This window comes from Microtus oregoni, unplaced genomic scaffold, assembly GCF_018167655.1.
Source record: "Microtus oregoni isolate MIOR12 unplaced genomic scaffold, Mior012 000057F_ref0000458, whole genome shotgun sequence".
In the NCBI taxonomy this organism is placed as follows: Eukaryota; Metazoa; Chordata; class Mammalia; order Rodentia; family Cricetidae; genus Microtus; species Microtus oregoni.
The window spans coordinates 8,087,227-8,107,837 of record NW_024543833.1 but is presented as its reverse complement, the minus strand read 5'-3'; the positions used below and the strand labels follow the sequence as shown (position 1 = coordinate 8,107,837).

At 47.2% G+C, this 20,611-nt stretch overlaps 1 protein-coding gene across 8 annotated transcripts in view; it reads left to right on the top strand.

Moving 5' to 3' along the window:
* Positions 1-20,611, top strand: part of Ldlrad4 (low density lipoprotein receptor class A domain containing 4) — a 323,747-nt gene that overhangs the window by 15,899 nt on the left and 287,237 nt on the right. For 3 of the 8 annotated variants that reach the window (XM_041639126.1, XM_041639141.1, XM_041639125.1), the window contains exon 2: positions 18,556-18,695. The exons of 4 other annotated variants lie outside the window; for them this stretch is intronic. The gene's annotated coding sequence lies outside the window, so the exon portion shown is untranslated. Of the gene's footprint in view, positions 1-18,555; positions 18,696-19,042; positions 19,084-20,611 lie in introns of those variants that run through there. One more of the 8 variants, XM_041639132.1, reaches the window with a different exon arrangement.

The window sequence follows — 20,611 nt, the reverse complement described above, 5'->3', positions numbered from 1 at the left end:
TTGGCAGGGGCCCAGAGAAGTTCAAGACTCAGGGCTTGGTGAGACTCTGGGGCTGAGGCAGAGCAGTTCATGGGCTTCTGTCTGTGTGTTGATGCCTAGGTGGCTGTCAGGGGTGAGTGCAAGGCCAGCGCACCTCTGTTCCTGTGGGTTAGGTCAACCCTCAGTGCAAACAGTAAGTTCTGACGGAGCGGGTAAAGTACAGGAACAGGCTTGGGGGTCATGTCACTCAACGCTCTCATCCCCCTTCCCAGGGCTAAGTTTCTACTTACCTACACTATTCTCCCCCCAGGATTGGAACTGAACTTAGGACTTCATCCGTGTTAGGCAAGCCTTCTTCCTCTGAGCTCCACTCCTGATCTCTACATCAAATTCTTGTTTTATTCTTTCCCCACAGAATAGCTGCCTTCTACAACTCAGGAGAAGCAATTGTTTTCTACACCACCTCTAGCTTTCCTTTTTAACTCTTTCAGTCTTAAATCCCTAGCTGCATAAATTACGGGTGCATTAAATATTGCTATAGGTTTAGAGCAAATCCATCGAGCTGTGACCTAGAATTAGATTTATGAATGTTCTAGAAATCATCTTAGGAAGGTGTGTGTTTTTTCTCCATATTCTCTGTTGCCAGGAAAAGCTCAAAGTGGAGACGGTTAAGGTCTAGGAATCTCTGTTGCTCTCTTTCCAAAACAGACTAAACATTTGACTCTTTCCTGGAAGTCTGACGCACTTCCAAAGTCGGACTGTGCTTTTATTCTGGTATTGCAGGTGAATTTCTGAGTTCAATTATTTTGCTGTGTCTTGGGTTTAAAATGGACACAGTGAAAATCGGTTCCCTTGTGGAACAAGGGGACGAGGGCCTGAGAGGAACGAGTCCCAAAGAGCAGCAGGTTCTCTCCACTAGTGTTTTCAGCCTGCGTGTAATCGTCCACAGCACCAACCATGTTTACCTTGAGAAAAGTGTGATTTCTTCCTTTGTTCACTCGGCACACACAGGCAGTCTTGCCTGGAGCAGGGAAGGCGTGAGCAAAGGCTGAACAGCCGTCCTTACCTTTCCTGAGAATCTGGTTTGAATTGTACCTCCTCACCCCCAATCCACAGACCCCCGAAGACAGACCGAAAGGAAATATACAGAAACATTAAAAATAGATGCCTTGAAGTATGGTGCTAAGGGTGATCTAAAAAAATTTTTCTTTTTTAAAAATATAATCTTGTGTTTCTGTTTTTATAATGAGAACATTCCCAGTAACGGGTGTGGAACTGAAAGCCAGTTTCTGAAAAATTGTGGAAAACAGTTAGATGTGTATCTTTTTAAGTATTTTGGAGGCAGGGATGAAGTTGCTATGGGGACAGAAAGTTACTTTTCACAGAATGATTCCATCTGTCCCTGTCTTGCTCCTGGAGCCAAGCCGGGCAGTCCTCTGTGGGACAGAGTTTGTTATTAGATGGGCAAACAGTTACACGTCAAATTACTGTTCCATCCTTTCCCTGAGATCACTGTCTAGTGATGGGGAAAGGTCCCCAGTCTCCTGAGCTGATGCTTCGCATGCCATGGTCACCTGTGTGGTTTGGTAGGCCGGTCTGCAGTCTGGAAGGCTCTGCCTCTGCCGTTGGAAGCGCTGCTTGTCCAGGATGGTCCGCGGAGTCCTGCTCCCTCAGCTGGAAAGTGGGGATGGAGTGGGGGTGGGTGATGACCTTTGCATGCCTCATAGCATGACCGTGACCACGAGGCAGAGGACGAGGACCAAGTGTTCCCCTTGTCCAGTAGTGCTGTGCCCACTTCCTTCTGTGATCAGACTGCAGGGCTCCAGGAAGTGCTCAGAAATGGGCTGTCTGCACACGAGGCTGCTGTTCACCTGCTCGATACCAAGGGAGGCTACCACGGAGAGTGGACCTGTGGACAGTGACTGCCAGCATCTGTCTCTTATCACCTTGGGGGCAGAGGTGATGTGTTTGCTTCTGTCTCTAAGGCCAAATGGAACCCTGGTTAACAGGAAAAGCAGTTGGAAGATGTCCAAGGATCGTGGGGTCTTGTTTCTTGCTCTATGTCCATGTAGCATGAACAACTCAAGGTCCAGTTCTCAGTGGATACTATTATATCATTAACCCGTGCTGGACACCATGGTCACATAAGCCCCCAGTCTCAGTTTCCCCACTGAGAGCCCCCTTCATGCTATCTAGCTCTTTCCATGCATTATTTAATTTGATTCATTTAATTAATTTGGATTAGGAAGTGTCATGAAGTTGTTTTGCTTATTTAATCTCAAGTGGAGAAATAAGGTCTAGAGGATTTTCTCAATTGGTTGGTTAGTGAAGATCTTGTTTGTATAATAAGAGGCTGGGCAGAGCGTGGTGGCTCCTTGGGCTCCTCCTTGAGTTAAGTGATTGTGTCTTCAAGGATCCCATTCTGTGAGGCTGATTGCAAAGGAAACCGTGTAATAAGTATGGTTCTCATACCATCCCTGCTTGCCACGGGCTTGCTCTGAGGAGTTACCCAACACTCCAGGAGCTGCTGGGCGCTGTGGATTCTAACAGCGTGGTTCAGATGGCCCGCCCTTGTCCATGTGAGGACAGCAGGTCAGACCTGAAGCGAGACAGAGTTCTCTGACTGGATAGAAGTTGTCTGTCATGAAAAGAGGCGGAAGAAATTCTCAAAAATGTCACTGTTGGATTTGTGCCCTTTATGCATTACCTGTAGTTGGCGTTTCCTCACTTAGCTCAACCGGAAGAGCATTGGACTTTCCCATGCTGTGCAGGTTTCTTTCCCCTTGGACATGAAGTACTTAGGGATGGAACTGCCTATTGTAAGCTGACTTATTTTTTTCTTCCCAGAGAAAGGGTGAACAGGTGAGAAGATGCGTAGATGTGGAACCAGGTACATCCCAGCTCTGAGAAGCAGAGTCTGAGGGAAGAGAATTTAGCCCCTACCTGTCTGGCCTCACACTTGAGAGTCCACACAATGGTGGCCGGGGAGGGGCCTGCACGCCACAGCTGCACTGTGGATGGTGGCTGCCCTGGTGTTTAGGTGTGCAAATACACGTTGATAGAACTGAGCCCTGGGCGAATCTTAGGCACACTGTGACCAGTACTCACAGGCCCCTGCGTTGGCTGTGAGGAGCTGTGGAGTTTCTCATCAGAACCTTGGCATTAAGATGGCTGCTGGCATCTGTGCTGGGGCATTTGCGTTCCAGACTGGGTGAGGCCCTGGCCGCTGGTGGCGTGGGCTCAGAGAACTGGAAATGGTCACCTAGTGAGTTTAGCCTCCTGAGTGCAGGGATCTGAAGGAAGAGCATTGAAGGGGCCACTTGGAAGTTTAAACATTCTCCATTTTCATCTAAGCCCGTATAGGGATTTTATTAGCTCTAAATGAGTTTGCCCGAATAGCTCCCTTTAAATTCTAATTAGCTAGCGAATGAGCTGGTACGGGTTCTGATTAATCAGAATGAGTTACAGGTATTGATGATTAGGGTCTTCAAGCAAATGGAAGTCCTGGTTCCCAGCCTGGAGAGACTTTCAGTGGTCTAGGGAAGGCTCTGTCATCTTTCACACTTCATTCTCTACCTTTTTGAAGCCCTCGCTGGGCACTGCAGCGTCTGGGGACAGGATAAAGATGCCCTAACTATCTTAGGTCCTGGGGGGACAGAGTTCAGTGGTTGCTAGCAGGTCTTTGTCCCTGCACACCACGGAGGGTACCCTGTGCTGTGCTTCCTGCATGGGGATGATATCTGTGACCTCACACCATGGAGCCAGAGGAAGTGTGTGTATCCATCTCATCAAGGCCAGCTTCAGCAGGCTCCTGGGACCGGGACCCCCTGGCAATGTGCTGGTCTACACAATCCATCCCATGCCAGTCATCAGGGACCTGACTCCCACTCAGCTCATGAAGCAGATTCACAAGTATATAAATATTTCTTGGATTGTGCTTTGTTTTGGAATGGACTTTAGGCAAATTCATTGCTTTATGACTAGAAATTTGGAAAAGCCAACTGTCAATTCATGTCATCTATGGACAAACTTGACTGGGGGTGTTTTGTGAAGGGTCATAGGTTCACTTACGAGTGGAACAGTCAGGATGCTCTCTGTCCCCCTAAATGTTCAGCTCATTGCCTAAGCAGGTACTACACCTTTCTACTGTCCCCCTCGTGTGGCCATCACTGCTCTAGGTCTTTTCTGGGACTCTTGTGGCCTTTCTGTGGGTTCTCTCTACTGGGAGGTGCTGTTCCCACCACTTCTGCTTTCTCTGAGTGTGCTCATAGAGTATGCATGCATGCGTTCATGTGCCCATGTGTGTTGAATATGTGCACAGACGCATGCGTGGCTGTACACATATGCATGTCTTCATGTGCCATTGCTTTCTTTCTTTAGAGGATAGCTTACTTAATTTTTAAAATTAAGTTCTTTGAGAACTATATATATATATACATACATACATATACACAATATATGTATATATCTAAATCTCTCTATACATTTTATCATATTCTTTATATTCCTCCAACTCCCAGATGCTTTTCCTCTCTATCCAATTTCATATTCTCTCTGTTAAAAAAAAAAGACAGGGGCTGGAGAGAAGTTAAAATAGATGTGGCTGTTTCTCTTAGAAATAGTAGTCATGGGGCTGGAGAGATGGCTCAGAGGTTAAGAGCATTGCCTGCTCTTCCAAAGGTCCTGAGTTCAATTCCCAGCAACCACATGGTGGCTTACAACCATCTGTAATGAGGTCTGGTGCCTTCTTCTGGCCTGTAGGCATACACACAGACAGAATATTATATACATAATAAATAAATAGATATTTTTAAAAAACCAACCAAACTGTACTAAAACCACCCCCCCCAAAAAAAACAACCCACAAAAAGATGGCGTCTGATTTGTTGGCCAGCTGCTCCTGAGCACGGGGTCTGGAATATGGTTAGTACACATCATCTCAGTGTCACTCCTTTGAAGAACGCTGATTTCCCCTCTCCCAGCAGCTGTCAATTAATAGCTTCCCGTGAGGGGCGGGTCTTTGTGCCCACTTCCTCTCCTCTGTATTGTAATTTTCTCTGGCTTCATCTTGCTCAGGTCTTGTGCAGGGGTTACCACAGCTGTTGAGGGGTCACAGGCGCGCGTCTGCCCAGTTGTGTCTGGAAAGAACGATTTCCTTGAAGTCACCCACCACCTCCCTCCTCAGATCCCCTAAAGAGAGAGGTGTGACAGCGACCTACCGCTCAGGGCTGAGTTCTTCAGTCTCTCGCTCTCTGCACGTTGGCGCCATTGCTTTCTGACTGTGACTCTGTCTGCCTTCCCTGTCAGCCACAAGGACTGAGCAATCAGTGGTTATGCTGTCAGCGTTCATATTGCTAGCGCCTGACTCGGTACCTGCTGCATGGAGGGTAATTGCTGAGTGTGTGGATAAGTGGGCTCACAACAGCAGCGCTCAGGGGATAATGTGAAGTAATAAGGGCGGCGGGGCTGCGTTCCCAGCACCCCGGCCGCCTGCTTGGCTAGCTTATGCCCCAAAATAATTACACAGACACTGTATTCTTTTAAGCACTGCTTGGCCCTTTAGCTCTAGCACTTACAGGCTAATTCTCACATCCCGATCAACCCATCTCTAGTAATCTGTGAGAACCGGTCTTACCGGGAAGATTCTAGCCTAGTCCATCCTGGTTCGGAGCTTCATCCTGGGAGCGGGGCATGGCGTCTCTCTCAGGCGTCTGCTCCCGAGAGAGCTGTGGAGTTTCTGACCTCACTTCCTCTTCCTCCCAGTGTTCTGTCCTGTTTTTTCCTCCCACCTATCCTCTAACCAATAAAATGGGCCAGGGCAGTTCCTTTATTAGCCAATGACCTTCCTCCATCAATAATGGCACGCTGTGTTCTAGTCTCATGCTTGTCTAGGAAAGAACTGACTGAGTTTCATGCTGTTTGTGTCTGCTTGTACCTCAAAAGTACGTTTACAAAAACCCGAAGATGCTCCAAACTCAGCCCTGATCCGGATGCTTGCTATCTGCTTCCCTGCCATCGTCTGTGTCTACCCAAAAATTCAGTGTCCTCCCAGGGTGACCTCCTGCACGCTTTAGCAATTCTGAAATTCATCATTAATTTGAAGAAAAACAAAAACAAAAGCAAAAAAAAAAAAACCCCCAAAAACCCCCGTGTTTGCACTTGGAGACTTGAGATGGGACAGAGATCCCGCCTGGAGGTAGATAGCAAAACCTGGGCTGAGTATATTGGAACCCAGGGCCTATCTTTGGGATGGAGGGATCTGCAGGACAGGGGCGGTGGGTCAAGGCCTTCATGCTGAAAGCCGCTGCTTATGGCCATGGTGAATAGCTTCATCACTTCCCCCTCCTGGCAGGGTTCTGGTGACAGAAGAGGGGTGTCCCGTCTAACCACAGCACTTTAGGGTGTCCTTTCAGTAGTAAGGTCCTGCTGCCCTGGCACCTGCTCCCATCGTCCCTCATGGCTGAACATTCTGGATGCCGCTTTCATAAGGAGCTTGGGGACGAGCAGTCGGTACCCTCCAGCCTGGGTGAGATGACCGCTGTAGTGTCGGGGCTACTTACATGCTAACTCACATGCTTCAGGGTCACCACTGGGTGGGGTTCTTTGTCACCAATTTCAGTCTGTTTGCCTCTTTGTGCAATTCACGAAAACTACTGAAGTCCGCGTATCAGTGCAATAGTAAAATACTTCAGGGCAAAGGGGAAAAAATGAGCGGAACAGTTGTTTTGGTTTGATGAGATATGTCCCTTACAGGCTCATGTATTTGAACAAGAGGTCCCTGGTTGGTGGTGTGGTTTTGGAAGATTATAGAACCTTTAGGGGGAAGGACCTGTTGGAGGAATTGCATCACTGGAGGTGGGCTTTGACAATTTATAGCCTGGTCAACACTCCCTGTTTTCTCTTTCTGGTGTGTGTGTGTGTGTGTGTGTGTGTGTGTGTGAAAGTGTCTCTCATACTCCTGCTGCCAGGCCTTCCCTTGCCATGATGGACTGAATGCTCCCTGGAACCCTTTTTCTCCTGGAAAGTGCCTTTGCCGGGTGTTCTGTTCCCGCAGCAGGAAAGTAACCGTGACAACACGGCTTGGTGACACGAAGGAAGTTCTTTGGATGCGCTGACCTAGAACCATTTGTTGTTACATGTCCAGGGAAGTTCATCAGAGCAATTCCGATTTGCATTTGCACTTCTCTTTAGTAGGAAACTTCAGGCCGCGGCCACGCCAGCCACCCTACTGCTGACTTTGCTGCCCTTCCTTCTCGGATTGGTAAAGGGACTTAGTTCCAGGAGCTTGCAAAGAGGCTTTTAATCCTTAGGGACATTTTGATTTTAGGGCCTGGAGCTGCATTCAGGTAACTAGTAGCATCTAATTAGGGTAGGGCAGACGAGCTTTATAGATTTCGTCCTGGTAGAGAAAAACTACCTGTAGAGACTTACTAGCCGTTTTCATTACAGGGGTGACTTTTTAGATTATTATGGAGATTGATAAACCTTTACTCTTTAACGTGGTGTGGACTCGGCATAGTGTGTAGGAAAAGAAACAAGAAACACTGACAAAGTTGTAGTTCTTTACTCACTGTCTACCAAAAGTCATTTCCAAGCAGTTATTAAAATCTTCTGCAGCAGCTTTGGCCTCCCAGACAGCTCTGACCCCGGTTGCTCCAGCCTGGTTTATTTCAGCTGTTAAGCAATTAGCACCAAGGTTGGATCTAAGCAATCTCTCTGCCTTGCTGATCGGGAGCTTTTGATATGGATCCTCTCTTTGCAGGTGTTTTTGGTGCATCTGGGATCTAATACCTTTGTTGCTTTTCTTCATTCTGCACTCCTGGGCTGTCCTTCACTATGAAAGCACGGGGAAGGTTTGTGTCTGTCCCCCTCTCCAGCACCTCTTCCCTACTGTTCTTGTTTCCCCAATGGAGAGCACTTGTGTCATTGGGGTGTCAGGGTAGGGCCCCAGGAAACAAGAGGTGGGGAATTGAGCCTTCTCGCCCACTCCCACTTCTGGCTCTTAACCTTGGGCACATAAATAACTTCAATGAGGTGGACGTGATCACATGTCTCTAACTGTGGCAAGGAATGATGAGACAAAATATTGGGAGAGCATTTAAAGATTTATGTCAGCCTGTGTCCGTCCCTAGCCACCCTTCCCTCCTGCTTGTCTATTCAGTCATTTATCTTTCAACCTATCAATTTCCAAACTTAATGTTAAGATAAAGGTCCTTGGTTTTGCTTTTTTGTTTTTTTCCTCTTACCTGCCTATGATTTTCTTTGTGCTTTGTAATTGCTAATTGACCTTTGAAATCTTTGAGCATATTTATTGATCCACATGGACTGATGTGGTGGTTAATATTATACTCATTTACATTCACATCCTCGAGTGTGGTCACCAGAGGCTTAGGTGTCTCCTCCTCCCTTCCCTATCATGCACAGATGGACAGACAGACAGACACACACACACACACACACACACACACACACACACACACACGCACGCACACGCACGCACACTCTTCTACCTCTAGCATGTCTTCTGAATGTTTCTATGTGGAGTTTGAGCTTTTGGCAGAGTTTATGAACTGATAGACCGCATGACTGAACACATGGTTGGGATTTCTGTCTTCAAGGACAGACAGAATTGCTCATTTGAAAGTGCAGTTTAATAAATAGTGAGGAAAAACTTGCATCATGTACCTCATTAGCAACTTGGCTAGGCCTGTTAGGGGAAGCAGACAAGCTCCCATGAAACATGCGAATGACCTGTCTGTGGTCCCTGTAGCTTAGTTGCGACATGTCTTTTCATACACACACACACACACACACACACACACACACACGAGATTCTGAGAAGGCGGAGGGACTGATTCTGGTATCCTGAGTCTCCCTTTGGAGAAGTGGAGGATTCACTTCTCTCTCTGGGAGCTGTGAGTCAGTGCATGAGGGCAAACGGAGAAGCATCCTTGAAGTGACTAGTGTGTGCACTGTGGAGTGAGTAGGGGTGGTTCTGAGTCTAAAGGAGCTCAACTAGGGGCTGCCTGGCTTGTGCGGGTATCCCCAGGACTTCCTACAAGTCCTGCCATCCACGAGAACTTATTCATTACAGAAATAAAGGAAGATAACACAGGCAGGGAGGGGAGACTTTCTTCACACATTGGGTGTAAGTTATGCCAATGTTGGGGGTCGCCAGCGGGTTTTGCTGAGTTTATTACAGCATAAAACCCTACTCCAACTAATTAATATTCACAGACTTTGCAGATGCTTTCTGTAATGTTTATTATTGCCATACTCACTTTTCACATGTGAATCTGGGACTCAATGAGATTAAATCATGGGACCCGAGTCAACCCAGCTTCAGTGAACTGGGGCTTCCTTCCAGCTTGTGTGTGTGTATTTACGTGTGTGTGTGTGTGAGTGTGCATGCTTGCTTGTGTAGGTGAATGTATAGGCCAGAGGTTGCCCTCCAGTGCTGAGGTTACAGATCTGTCCTACCACATCTGAATTTTGAAGGGAAACGATGGTGTCGGGGGCTCTGAACACAGGTCCTTCTGCATGCAGAACAAATAAATACTTTACCCACTGTGAGATCTCCCCAACTCCCAGCCCACATCTTTGACCTTCTCTCTCTGTCTACCTTGCTATGGCTGAGAGATCCCTAGGGAATCTGGACAGCAGTTTTCAATGGAGAAGCAATAGGTAGCATAGGTCATTTCCAACTTCAAGGGGAGTGAAGAGAAGTGAGAATTTTGAGGTCACCCTGTACAGGATTATGGGAAACCGATGTGTAAAATGCACAGCCTGTATCTCGCGGAAGAGGAAGCAGGGCTCAAAGAGCTCTTAATTCCTCTTTTCTGTTCAGTTGGTGTCTCCCAGGGATTACACGGCAGGCTCTGATAGATGCATGAGCAGATGCTCAAGAGCAAATTAAAAACGCATTGTTAAAAAGGGATTCAATGTGTGAACAAAGATTGACATGGAGGTTGGGTCCCTGTGTTTTTAGAGACTAGTTAAAGTGAATGAACAATGATAAATTCAGGTAACCCATATTACCAGAAATCTCCACTGAGCATTTACCGTGGAGCTAATGGCGGCCTGCAGAGGTCTGGACAGTCTACACCCATCGGCTTTTGGCTATGCTAAGACCATCCTGCTCTAAGATCCCTGGTATCTAGGGATACACATACCAATACATTCCAGCATTCTCGATCTGGGGACTCAACAAGGTACTGGATGCCACTTCTGGAGGCTAGCGTCAGCTTTCTGTAAGAGCTTGACTGGAGCTGAGGCAAGGGACTGCCCATGGGTGCTTGCCCTTATCAGTGAGATGCTGCGTGTGTTTATTTTATATAGTTAACTGCACTCAAAGGACAGACCCCACGGCCCCGCTGGGTGTCTGGCTAGATGTGTATGAGCTACAGTAGACACCAGAGTGAAGGAAATAGGATCTGCGGCAGAGAATTTCGATTCTGTCAATGACTTGGAAATTGGCCTGTGTGGGGGTGCCTGTAGAGCAGGCCTGGTCCCCATCTGTCTTAGCCCTTTGTGACACTGAGGTGGGTAGGGTGAAACCCCAATAATTAGGCCATGTTTCCTACTAGCCTATGTAGACCCGGGAAGCTCTGCAGCTAAGTTCATAGTTAAGTAGATACAGATGCATCTTTCATTGTGATGGAGCATTGCTCGTTAGCATCACAGCACACAGTCATGGATCAATATTCCTTGTCACCAGCCATCATCATGGGAGATACGTGCTGTGTCTGGCTAGCCTTGGAAAAGACAAAGTACAGTTAATCCTTTAGCGTCACCATGAAGTTCAAAGACTGTAAGTTGAACCATTGTTAGTCAGGGCTTATCTGTCTTCTTAGACACATACCAAAACAAGTTATTTTTTTCTTTTTTCTTTTAAATAAGGCTAGATTAATTTTGTTGCTGGTAGTCTATAACTTTATATTTTTTTGTATTTGGAAAACTGCAGCGCACAATGCCCTTCTGCGCTCTATGTGCTACCATACAGTTCACGAGCTTCTGAGCTTCGGGCAAGGGGCTGGCGGTTGAAACACACAAACACACACACACGGACACGGACCTCTAGTCACTGGTAAGAAGCCCCTTATTCAATAGCACCACCGAGGCTTATGTACCCAACAGTCAGGTGGGCCAACAGGTGAAAACCTTATCCTCTGATCCTCAAGGCCAAGGCAACATGTACTCATCAAGCAGAGCTGGTAAACAACTTTGACACAGCTTTCGGTAGCTCAAATCAGAGGGAAAGTAAAGATCTCTAGCAGGGAAGAGCAGCTGGAGGCCAGGACTCCAAATGGTCCCAACAGAAAACTCCCAAAATAAAGTGAATATTCATTGCACACAGATATAGTGATGGTGTGCTGAGGAGAAACATGATTACGGATAACTTAAGGCCTCTGTTTCAAACAATTTACATTTCAAACCATTTTACATTCCAATCCTTGGTTTATTTGTTTCAGAGACAGCAAAATGGGAGACTGTATTAAGAACAGTTCCACCTCTAAGGGAGGAAGCTGGCTGGAGCCAAGAGTTAGCATCTTCAGTGGCCATGCCGTAGAGAGGAGAGGGGCTTTTATGGCACATAGTGGGGACATTTGGCTCATGTGCATAGTGTGGACTTCCCTGTGTATCCTCTGCCTCATGGAGTTCTACATGCAACTTTACGAATGTCTGTTAACATCTCAAATTTACACCCAGTATTGTCATGAGTCATAGATGACCATCAACCACTCTGGATGTCTTTGTGCCTGTAAGGTGGCTGACTTCAGTTGGTTTCATGGGGTTGAGGGCAGGTGGGGAAGGGACATTCAGCCTTGCCACCTTTGTGAAAGGCTCTTTGGACCTTCCTCTCTGCCCTAGATTCCACCCTCTGCTCTCAACTTCCTCCTCCCCCGCTTCAGCTGTGGTCCAACTATTTTGGGGGAGCTAGACCTGTTCCCATGTGACTGAGGGACATCATTATTGTGCAGGAGGGACCGTGAACTCTCCCCGCATTTCTGTGTTGGTCGGAGAGAAGAACCTGGATGCCTTGGAGTTGGAAGTGGCTGAATCCTTCCTTCACAGAGTCAGTCTGGGCTGTTGAATTCCAGAAGCTACATAGCTTCTCTCTTTGAGCTCCAGACAGGTCCCTCTTGAGCTCTTGTTAGCTTGGTTAAGGCCATCAGGTCTTTTTTTTAGATAGGGTCTTTGTATTGTCCAGTCAGCATGAGTTTTGTGCTTTTGGGATTCACAGTTTCAGGTTGGTTCGTTACTATAACAGAGCCACTTTGGGGTTGGTTCCTTAGCATACCAGAGTCTGCCTTAAGTTTGACTCATATTGAAGCAGCCCTGTGGCCCATCTTGCAAGCATTACATTACTCTAATACACACAAAATGTTTTCACTTATGTTTCTAATTTGAGCCTATGGGAGTAAACATTATTTGAGCTTCCACAGTGGAGATGGAGACTTTCTCTTTAATCTCAAGTCCTGGGTGAATCAAGGATCTCCCGAGCCACCCCAGGACAAGTGGCTTCCAGGTCCTTTGTCCCATGTGCTCAAAGAATGAAATTTACAGAAAACAGGAAGGCGAGTTTAGAAAGGAGTTTTATTCTAGGATTGTAAACTGGGGCTTGAGAGAAAGAAAGGGAGTAAGCTCCGGAATAGAAGGAGTAGGTCCCTGAAAATGCGGTATCATTGAGCTGCTAGTCTAGGGGAGATAAAGAGAGAAAGCCATGCCTTTTGAAGTCAGGGACTGAGGAAGTCGTCGTGTTCAGCCGTGGAGGTCTGCAAGCAGCTGTGGGATGGAAAGGGGCAGGGATGGGGGGACTTGAGAGGACGAGAAAGTCCAGACTGTCCTGGAAAACATGCTTCATTAAGCCTTCGACAGGTATGATGGTAATCTCGGTTGTCAACGGGACACCTGGGAAGAAGGAACTGAAACGAGGAACTGCCATCATCAGATGGGCCTGTGAGCATGTCTGTGGGGGCCGCTTTTCTTGATTTCTAATTAGTAGTCAGGCCCAGCCCTCCAAGGGCGGTGCCATCCCTAAGCAGGTGGGCCTCGGCTGTACAATAAAGTTGGGAGGGAGCCTCGAGGCCAGTCCAGTGAAGCAGCGTCCCTGGCTTCTGCTTCAGTTGTTGCCTCCAGGTCCCTGCCTTGGCTTCCCTCAGGGATGCACTGGAATTCAGAAGCCAAATAAACCCTTGCCCCCTGCAAGCTGGTTTTGGTCGGTGTTTATCATGGCAACAGAACAGCAGAATAGGGGAGATAAAGGTGTCTGAAAGTCAGGTGTCTGAAAAAGACTGGAGGAAAAGGAAAATAATTGCGCTTTCTGAGTTAGAATTCAGAAAAGCAGCAAGGCTTAGACATGGCAGAAGTTGTGTAAGCAGCTGCACTGGGGAAGGGACCTCTGGAAGTTATCTTACTATGGGGAAGATTATTCTTTCACCCTAATCTCCTTAGCATAGTGGTTCTCATCCTTCCTAATGCTGAGGCCCTTTCATTCAGTTCCTCATGTTGTGGTGACCCCCCCCCCCCATCGTAAAATTAGTTTTGTTCTGTCTCGAAAAACCAAAAAAAAAAAAAAAAATTAGTTTTGTTGCTACTCTGTAACTGCAACTTAGCTACTGTTATGAATTGTAAATATGGAATAGACAGGATGTCTGACAGCCCCTGTGGAGGTCATGACCCACAGGTTGGGAACCACTGCTTTGGCATGTCTTCAGGTTTGCGTAGCTGACCACTAGGGAGGTGATTGACAGGCCCAGATGGATTAACTCTTAAGGGAGGGGATGGTAGTATGCAATGTTCTCTTCTTTGGAGCAGATCAGAACGTCACAGGCCTTTACAGGGCCAGAGATGGGACTCAGATCCTGTTGTTTTGACCAGGAGGAAGTAGCTTCCCTTTAATGGGCTTCCACAAAGTCACCTTTACACATGGTATTTTAAATCTGAAGGAGGGGCAGTAGTGATGTTTCTCTTTTAGTGTTACCAGGGTAACGGAAGGTGGTTTTCAAAGCTGACCATGACTCTATCCTCTGAGGCTTCTAAGGCTAACGCTGCACTAGCTGGCTAGTTAATATTTCCCCTTGTTCTAGTCAGGGTCACTGTTGCTGTGCTGAGACACCATGACCAAGGCAACCTGGGGAGGCAAGGGTTTATCTGGCTTACACTTCCACACCACTGTTCATCACTGAAGGAAGTCAGGGCAGGAACCCGGAGGCAGGAGCTGATGCAGAGGCCGTGGAGGGGTGCTGCTTACTGACTTGCTCCTCATGGCTTGCTCAGCCTGCTTTCTTACACAACCAGGACCACCAGCCCAGGGATGGCACCACTCACCATGGTCTGAGTCTCCCCACATCCATCACTAAATAAGATAATGCCCTACAGGCTTGTGTGTAGCCTGATCTTATGGAGGCATTTCTCTGCTGCGGCTCCCTCCTCTCTGAGGACTCTGGCTTGTTTCAAGTTGACATAAAACCAGCCAGATAACCCCTTCAAAGCTGAGACCCTAAAGTCATTTGGGAGCTGGCTCTTTCCAGCTTCTTGCCAAGAAAAACTGCTCGCTTTCAAGGTGGCTGCCTAAAAACTTCCGACCAGTTCCTTGCTCCTGTTCTTATCACAGTGTAAAACACTGCTTAGCTTTTCCTCTTGCAAAGAGGTCTGAGGTCTTTCACAGGCTCCCAAGTTCTCCTCTGGGCCCTCAAGTGAAACCTGCTGGCTTGGTGGGTTACTGGTTTTTTTTTTTTTTTTTCAATCGTCCTAGCTCGCTTGCCAACTAGTACCGGTGGGTATCACAGTTCGGTGGGTACCTCTTGGTGGTGGTGGTGGTGGGGGTACTTTCCCTTCTGTTAGAGCAAGGAAAGGATTTAAACAGCCCTAGCTAGCTTTTCAGGTGCCTGGAAACAGTAGTGTTTGGGGTTTTGCTTTCAGGATGGCTGTAAAATTGAAAAGGAAATTCCTTTAAAAAAATATAAAAAGGTTCTATGACATTTTCATAATGTATAGAATTCTAATTATTCTCCCTCTCATCCCTTCAACTTCCCATGCTCCCGAGGAGTCTCTCTCCCATGTACATGTCTTTTTGTTTTTAAAATACCCCCTCGCTCTTTCATTACTGATAAGCCTTGTAAAAGAGAACAAGAAAAAAAGAAAACAACCTTCCTTTAAAAGTTGTGAGATTTACCACAGACTTGTGAAGATAATACAGAAAATTCTTCTACGCTGCCCACCCTGCTCCTCCTGATACTGTCTTACTTAGCCAGGTGAATTACAGTAAAGCAATGCACCCTTACATACACACAACTGCTGGTGAACACAGACGTGATTCGGGTCTCATGAGTGTTTCTACGAATATCCTTTTGCTGTTCCTAGGGAAGCCTAGCATGCCACGTTGTATTTAGTCACTGTGTTGGTTAGTTTTATGTCAATGACACAAGTTAGAGTCATTTGCAAAGAGGGACTCTCAGTTGAGACTGTGGGCTCCTATGGTTGGCCTGTAGGCAAGTCGGTTGTTTTCTTGATTTGTGATTGATGTGGGAGCGTGCAGCCCACTATGGGTGGCACCCACCCTATGTTGGTGGGTCTGCGTGCTGTAAGAAAGCTGGCTGAGCAAACCAGGAGCCATAAGCAACAGTTAGTTCTTGTGGTCTCTGCCTCAGTTCCTGCCACCAGGCTCCTGTCTAGAGTTCCTACCCTGACTTCCCTTCGTGGTGGACTGTGGTCAGGACCTGCAAGTTGAGATAAACTCTTTTCCAAGCTGCTTTTGGTCATCGTGTTTTATCACAGCAGTGGAAACCCTAACTAGGACACTCACCATACTTTTGAGTCTTTGAACAACTTTATTTTTGACTTTTCTCCATTGTGAAAATTCAAGCTCTCAAGAGAGAACACTGGAGAATCCCAGCTGATGCTCTTCTCTTTGAAGTTTGATCAGTCTCACGTCAGGGTCCTGAGCGACTCACGCTTCTAAGGGAACTGAAGGTTTATATGAGCCTCAGCAGTCAGCAGCAGTAAGTGAGTGGCAAGGCCTGCAAGGTTGTGCCTGCTTGCAAGTCTTGTCATCTCTGGCTGATAATCTGCTTGAGTAGGTGGTGTGAACCCCTGATGGTGAGAACTCTCTGGGCTTCCTACTTCATTCTGTCGCAGTTGCCAGGAGAGACGCTTCAGATGTAAGAGGTACATTAGCAAGTTTGTTGGAAAGCTCACTCTGGAGCCTCTATTTGTCCCTTTGAACTGATGGGTAGTATTCAGTTCTCCTTGGAAGTTGTGGAGACGTCTCTGGCTCCACTTAGCCCCCCCACTGCTTTTGAGAAAATTATTGTGAGAGCTTCTAAAGTGACTGTCAAAACAACAGAGACTACCCTTTTTCTTTTTAAAGTTATTCATGACAGGGTTTCTCTGTGCAAACCTGACTGTCCTGGAATGCCCTCTGTAGACCAGGCTGGCCTCCAACTCACAGAGATCCTCCTGCCTCTGCCTCCCCAGTGCTGAGATTAATGGTGTGCGCCACCACCACCTGGCTGGGAAAGATTATCATCTGCCTACATTTTGCTTTCCTTTGGTGTCAGGTTCTTGCACCACTTCCTGGATGCTAAAGCATTTAGGGTTTACCTTTGTTCTGCACATTCTGCTTACCCCAGGAAATTTTCCATTTTTATGCCTTGGTGATTACTGGCTGCTGCTGGCAGAATGACACCCCATTGGTGTTATTCTGAAATGATCATTGAGTAAGTAAATGTGTGGCTGAGTGGACCAGTGGCCTCCCAGTTGGCTCCAGGCTTTACCTGTCAAGCCATTTCACACTGCACTTTCAGTGGCTTCACCTGCTAACCCCTTGGGATTAATTTTCATTTTAAGGAGCAGGTACCATGAACAGAATTCAAATGTAGAGGTCCTGCAGGCTGCTTTTCTTCTTGACCTTCAAAAGATGTTAGTAGCTTATAGGATAGTTCTGTGTTCATGACAGAATACACACACACACACACACACACACACACACACACACACACACCGGGGAGGTTTATTTGTGTGTTTGTTTGAAGGGGATTTCACTTTTCCAGCCAGCATTAGGATGTCTCTTAGCTAAAAATTAAGTTTCTAACACAAACGTGACATTACTGCCGAAGCTCAAATGCATACATACATTCTCTCCTTCAACAAGTATGTACAATGTACTCTGTAGGTGTGCTACTAGGTGTGCTGTAGGAGGACAGGGTCTCAGGACTGTTGTCTGATCCAGTAACTGACCTCAGATGGCCTTTATTACTTCCAGTTGTCCTTATTAGGAAGATTACAAGTAGAAACCATGAGAGTAATGAAGGGAAGGATTGTCAGCCATGGTGGGATCAACCCATCAAGTCAGTTGGTCCCGAGTGAGGTAAGGTGTCTGTCTGTCTGGGCCTGTTGTTGATATGAATGACGAGGGGATAGATAGACCCCTGAAAAGTTAGAAGCCGGGGAGAGAGATTAAAATGACATTTACTTGTGTTCGAATCTTTCCTCCTTGTGTGGACCATTTAGAAACAGGCACGTTTGTCCATGTCCTTTGATGCCCAGAGTTGTTTCTGTGCAGGGCTAGCTGACCCTGCAGAGTGGCTGCCCTGTTCCTAGGACAATATCCCTCTAGTTGTTCTGGCTTGGCCTTCTGTTTAGTTTGCATCTTGTACTTTGCTAGTTTTCCAAACCACTGGCCACACCACAAGGCTTCATTGAACAGACGGCATGAGACAGACGCATGATCTTGGAAAACCGGGGCCCCAGGGATCAAGGTACAGGCCTGTCTGACACTTGGCACACATCTCCTGTGCCCAATTTGAAGGATTTTCTGTGGTAGGCAGGGGTCTGGGCCCTGTTCTCTGAGGAGCTCTGGGCTGGTGTTGACAGAAGGAAAGGGTGGAGGTGGAGTTGGGTGGCAGACATCACACTTGCCCACATGCTGCCAGGAGTTAGGGTTCTGAGGAAGTGGGAGGAGTTTCCACATGAGTGGTGGTGCTTGTTGGGGACACAGATCCTTTTCCCATGCTCTGCAGGTCTGAACACACACATGCTCAGGCTACTTAGAGAAGTGTGTCTCGTGCTCAGTTTCTTTATAGAAATGCAAAGCGAATCTAGGAAGAATGATACTTGAAACCCTTTCTTCCTTCCCACACGCCTGAGAAGTTTCCTAAGCCCGAGGGTTACTAAGATCTGTGCGGCTGACAATGCGCTCGGGTGGCTTATTTGCTACCCGCAGGCAAGGCTCATTTTCGGATCCGCTGTGACGCACGGCCCTAACAGGAGTCAATTTGTCATGAGAGGGACTTTCTGAAAATGAAAGCTTGGAGTAGAGATAGGGATGTGCTGAAAGAAAATGAAAGTTGAGAAGCAGAGAAATCCTTCCTGTGTTCTCTTAAAGGCACAGTGATCAGCGTTCACCATGACTTTCTTTCTTTCTTTCTTTTCTTTCTTTGTTTCTTTTTTTTAAAAAACGACTTGAACACAAGCTTTGCTTATTGGATTATCTTTGACCACAGGCTGCCCTTGCCTCTTTGTTCCTGTGTGTTACCAAATGTCAAACTGGGTGATTTTTTTTTTTTTTGACAGTAAATCTCCACCAGGAAGGGTGCTGTTAACCTCTCTACCTGCCTGTGTGCTTGCAGCCCTGGACATAAGCCTGGAAGTCCAATTGCTTGGTGCTTTGCTGTGAAGTTGGTAGAAGGTTTTAAGGAACTGAGGACTCAGAGGTACACATGTAGAATTGCATGTAGAACTGCTGCAGGAAGCAAGCTATGGGGGAATCAAACTTTGGCCTTTGGGGATGTTGGATTATTGTTTTAAGGTGTGTGACTTTTGTTTATGCTGTTTTTAACTCTGTGAAGCTGTGATTCGTTACCTGTCTAAAACACCTGATGGTCTAATAAAGTTCTGAACGGCCAATAGCAAGGCGGGAGCAAGGTTAGGCGGGGCTGGCAGGCAGAGAGCATAAATAGAAGACTTGAGGAAAGGGAGGAGCAAGAGAACAAGGAAAGGAGGATGTCAGGGGCCAGCCACCCAGCTACACAGTCAGCCACGGATGAAGAAGGAAAGTAGGACATAAAGAAGTAAGGAAAGGAAAAAGCCCAGAGGCAAAAGGTAGTCGGGATCATTTAAGTTAAGAAAAACTGTCTAGCAACAAGCCTGGCCAAGGCCAGGTGTTTATAATTAAGAATAAGCATTTGTTATGATTTATTTGGGAACTGGATGGTGGGGCCCTCAAACAAAAAGTCAAAAGAGTAAAATGTCACACTACGTGGGGGAGTATGAACACCAGCCGTAGCCTACACTGTGAGGAAGCTCAAGTTTCTGAATGCATGTGCTGGGACCATGAGCTGATGGAACAGGTTTTCATGGTAAAGGTGAGAAGGCTTCCCGGGTAGAGGAAGCTGCCTGTGCAACTGAGACATCAGGGCGCATGTGAGCCAGGGCATGGCAGGCGTGTCTTGAGCGAGTGTCTGGAAGGCAGGGAAAGGGTTTTCTCTTCTGAGATTCCACTCACTCATTGTGTCCCTAAAGGCACATGGACTTGGAGGGTTTGTCACCCCCAGGAGGCAGGGCTTAATGGAATTATGTTAGGTCATTGGGGACATGGCCTTTAAAGGCACACTAGGACCTATCCCTCCCTCCACCCCTTCTTTCTTCCTTCCTTTTCTTTCCTTCTCTTCACATCTTTGGTTTTTTTTTTTTTTATTTTGGTGTGGGTATGTGTATGAATGTAGACGTGTACCATGGTGCCTCTGTGGAGGTCAGGGGGCAACTTTGTGAGTTGGGTCTCTTCTTCCACTTAAAAACAAATCGTGTGTGTGTGTGTGTGTGTGTGCAGGCGCGCGCACGTGGGAAGAGAGACAAAGACAGAGACAGAATGAATGTGGGCACCATGCACATGTGAAAGTCAGAAGGCACCCCCAGACTTTGCTCCTCACCTTCCCAAATTGTTTGGGACAGGATCTCTTGTTCGCTGGTTCTGGTTCTTAAGCCAGGTTGGCTGGCACCCAGGCTTCCAGGGGTTCTCGTGTCTCCACCACCAATCTTGCAGTAGGCACGCTGGGATTACAGATGCATGCTATCACATCTGGCTATGTGTGGTTGCAGGGAAGGGGTTCAGAATCAGGTCCGCATGCTTGCCCAGGAGCAAGTGCTTAACCCACTGGGTCATCTCAGTGGTTCCATTGTCTTAAGGAGGGTCCCTGTTGCTGTGACCACGACCAAAGAAAGCAGCCTGGGGAGGAAAGGGTTTATCTGGCTTCTCTTCCATATCTGTGTTCATCATCGAAGGCAGTCAGGACAGGAACTGAAGCAGGGACGGATCATGGATGCAGGAGCTGATGCAGAGCCCATGGAGGAGAGCTGTTTACTGGCTTGTCTCCTTCAGCCTGCTTTCTTGATCCCACTGAGAATAGGCTTGGCCCTCCCTGTCCCCCATCCTTCACTAAGAAAATGCCCTACACCATAAGGCTAACACTAAGAAAAGGGCCGGCAACCTTATCATATGGAGGCATTTTCTCAATTAAGGCTCCCTCCTCTCAGATGACTTTAGCTTGTGTCAAGTTGACATAATACAAGCCAGCACACCAATCTTATACCTCGTTTTGAGGCAGGGTCTCTCTGGTTTCTGCTGCTGAAA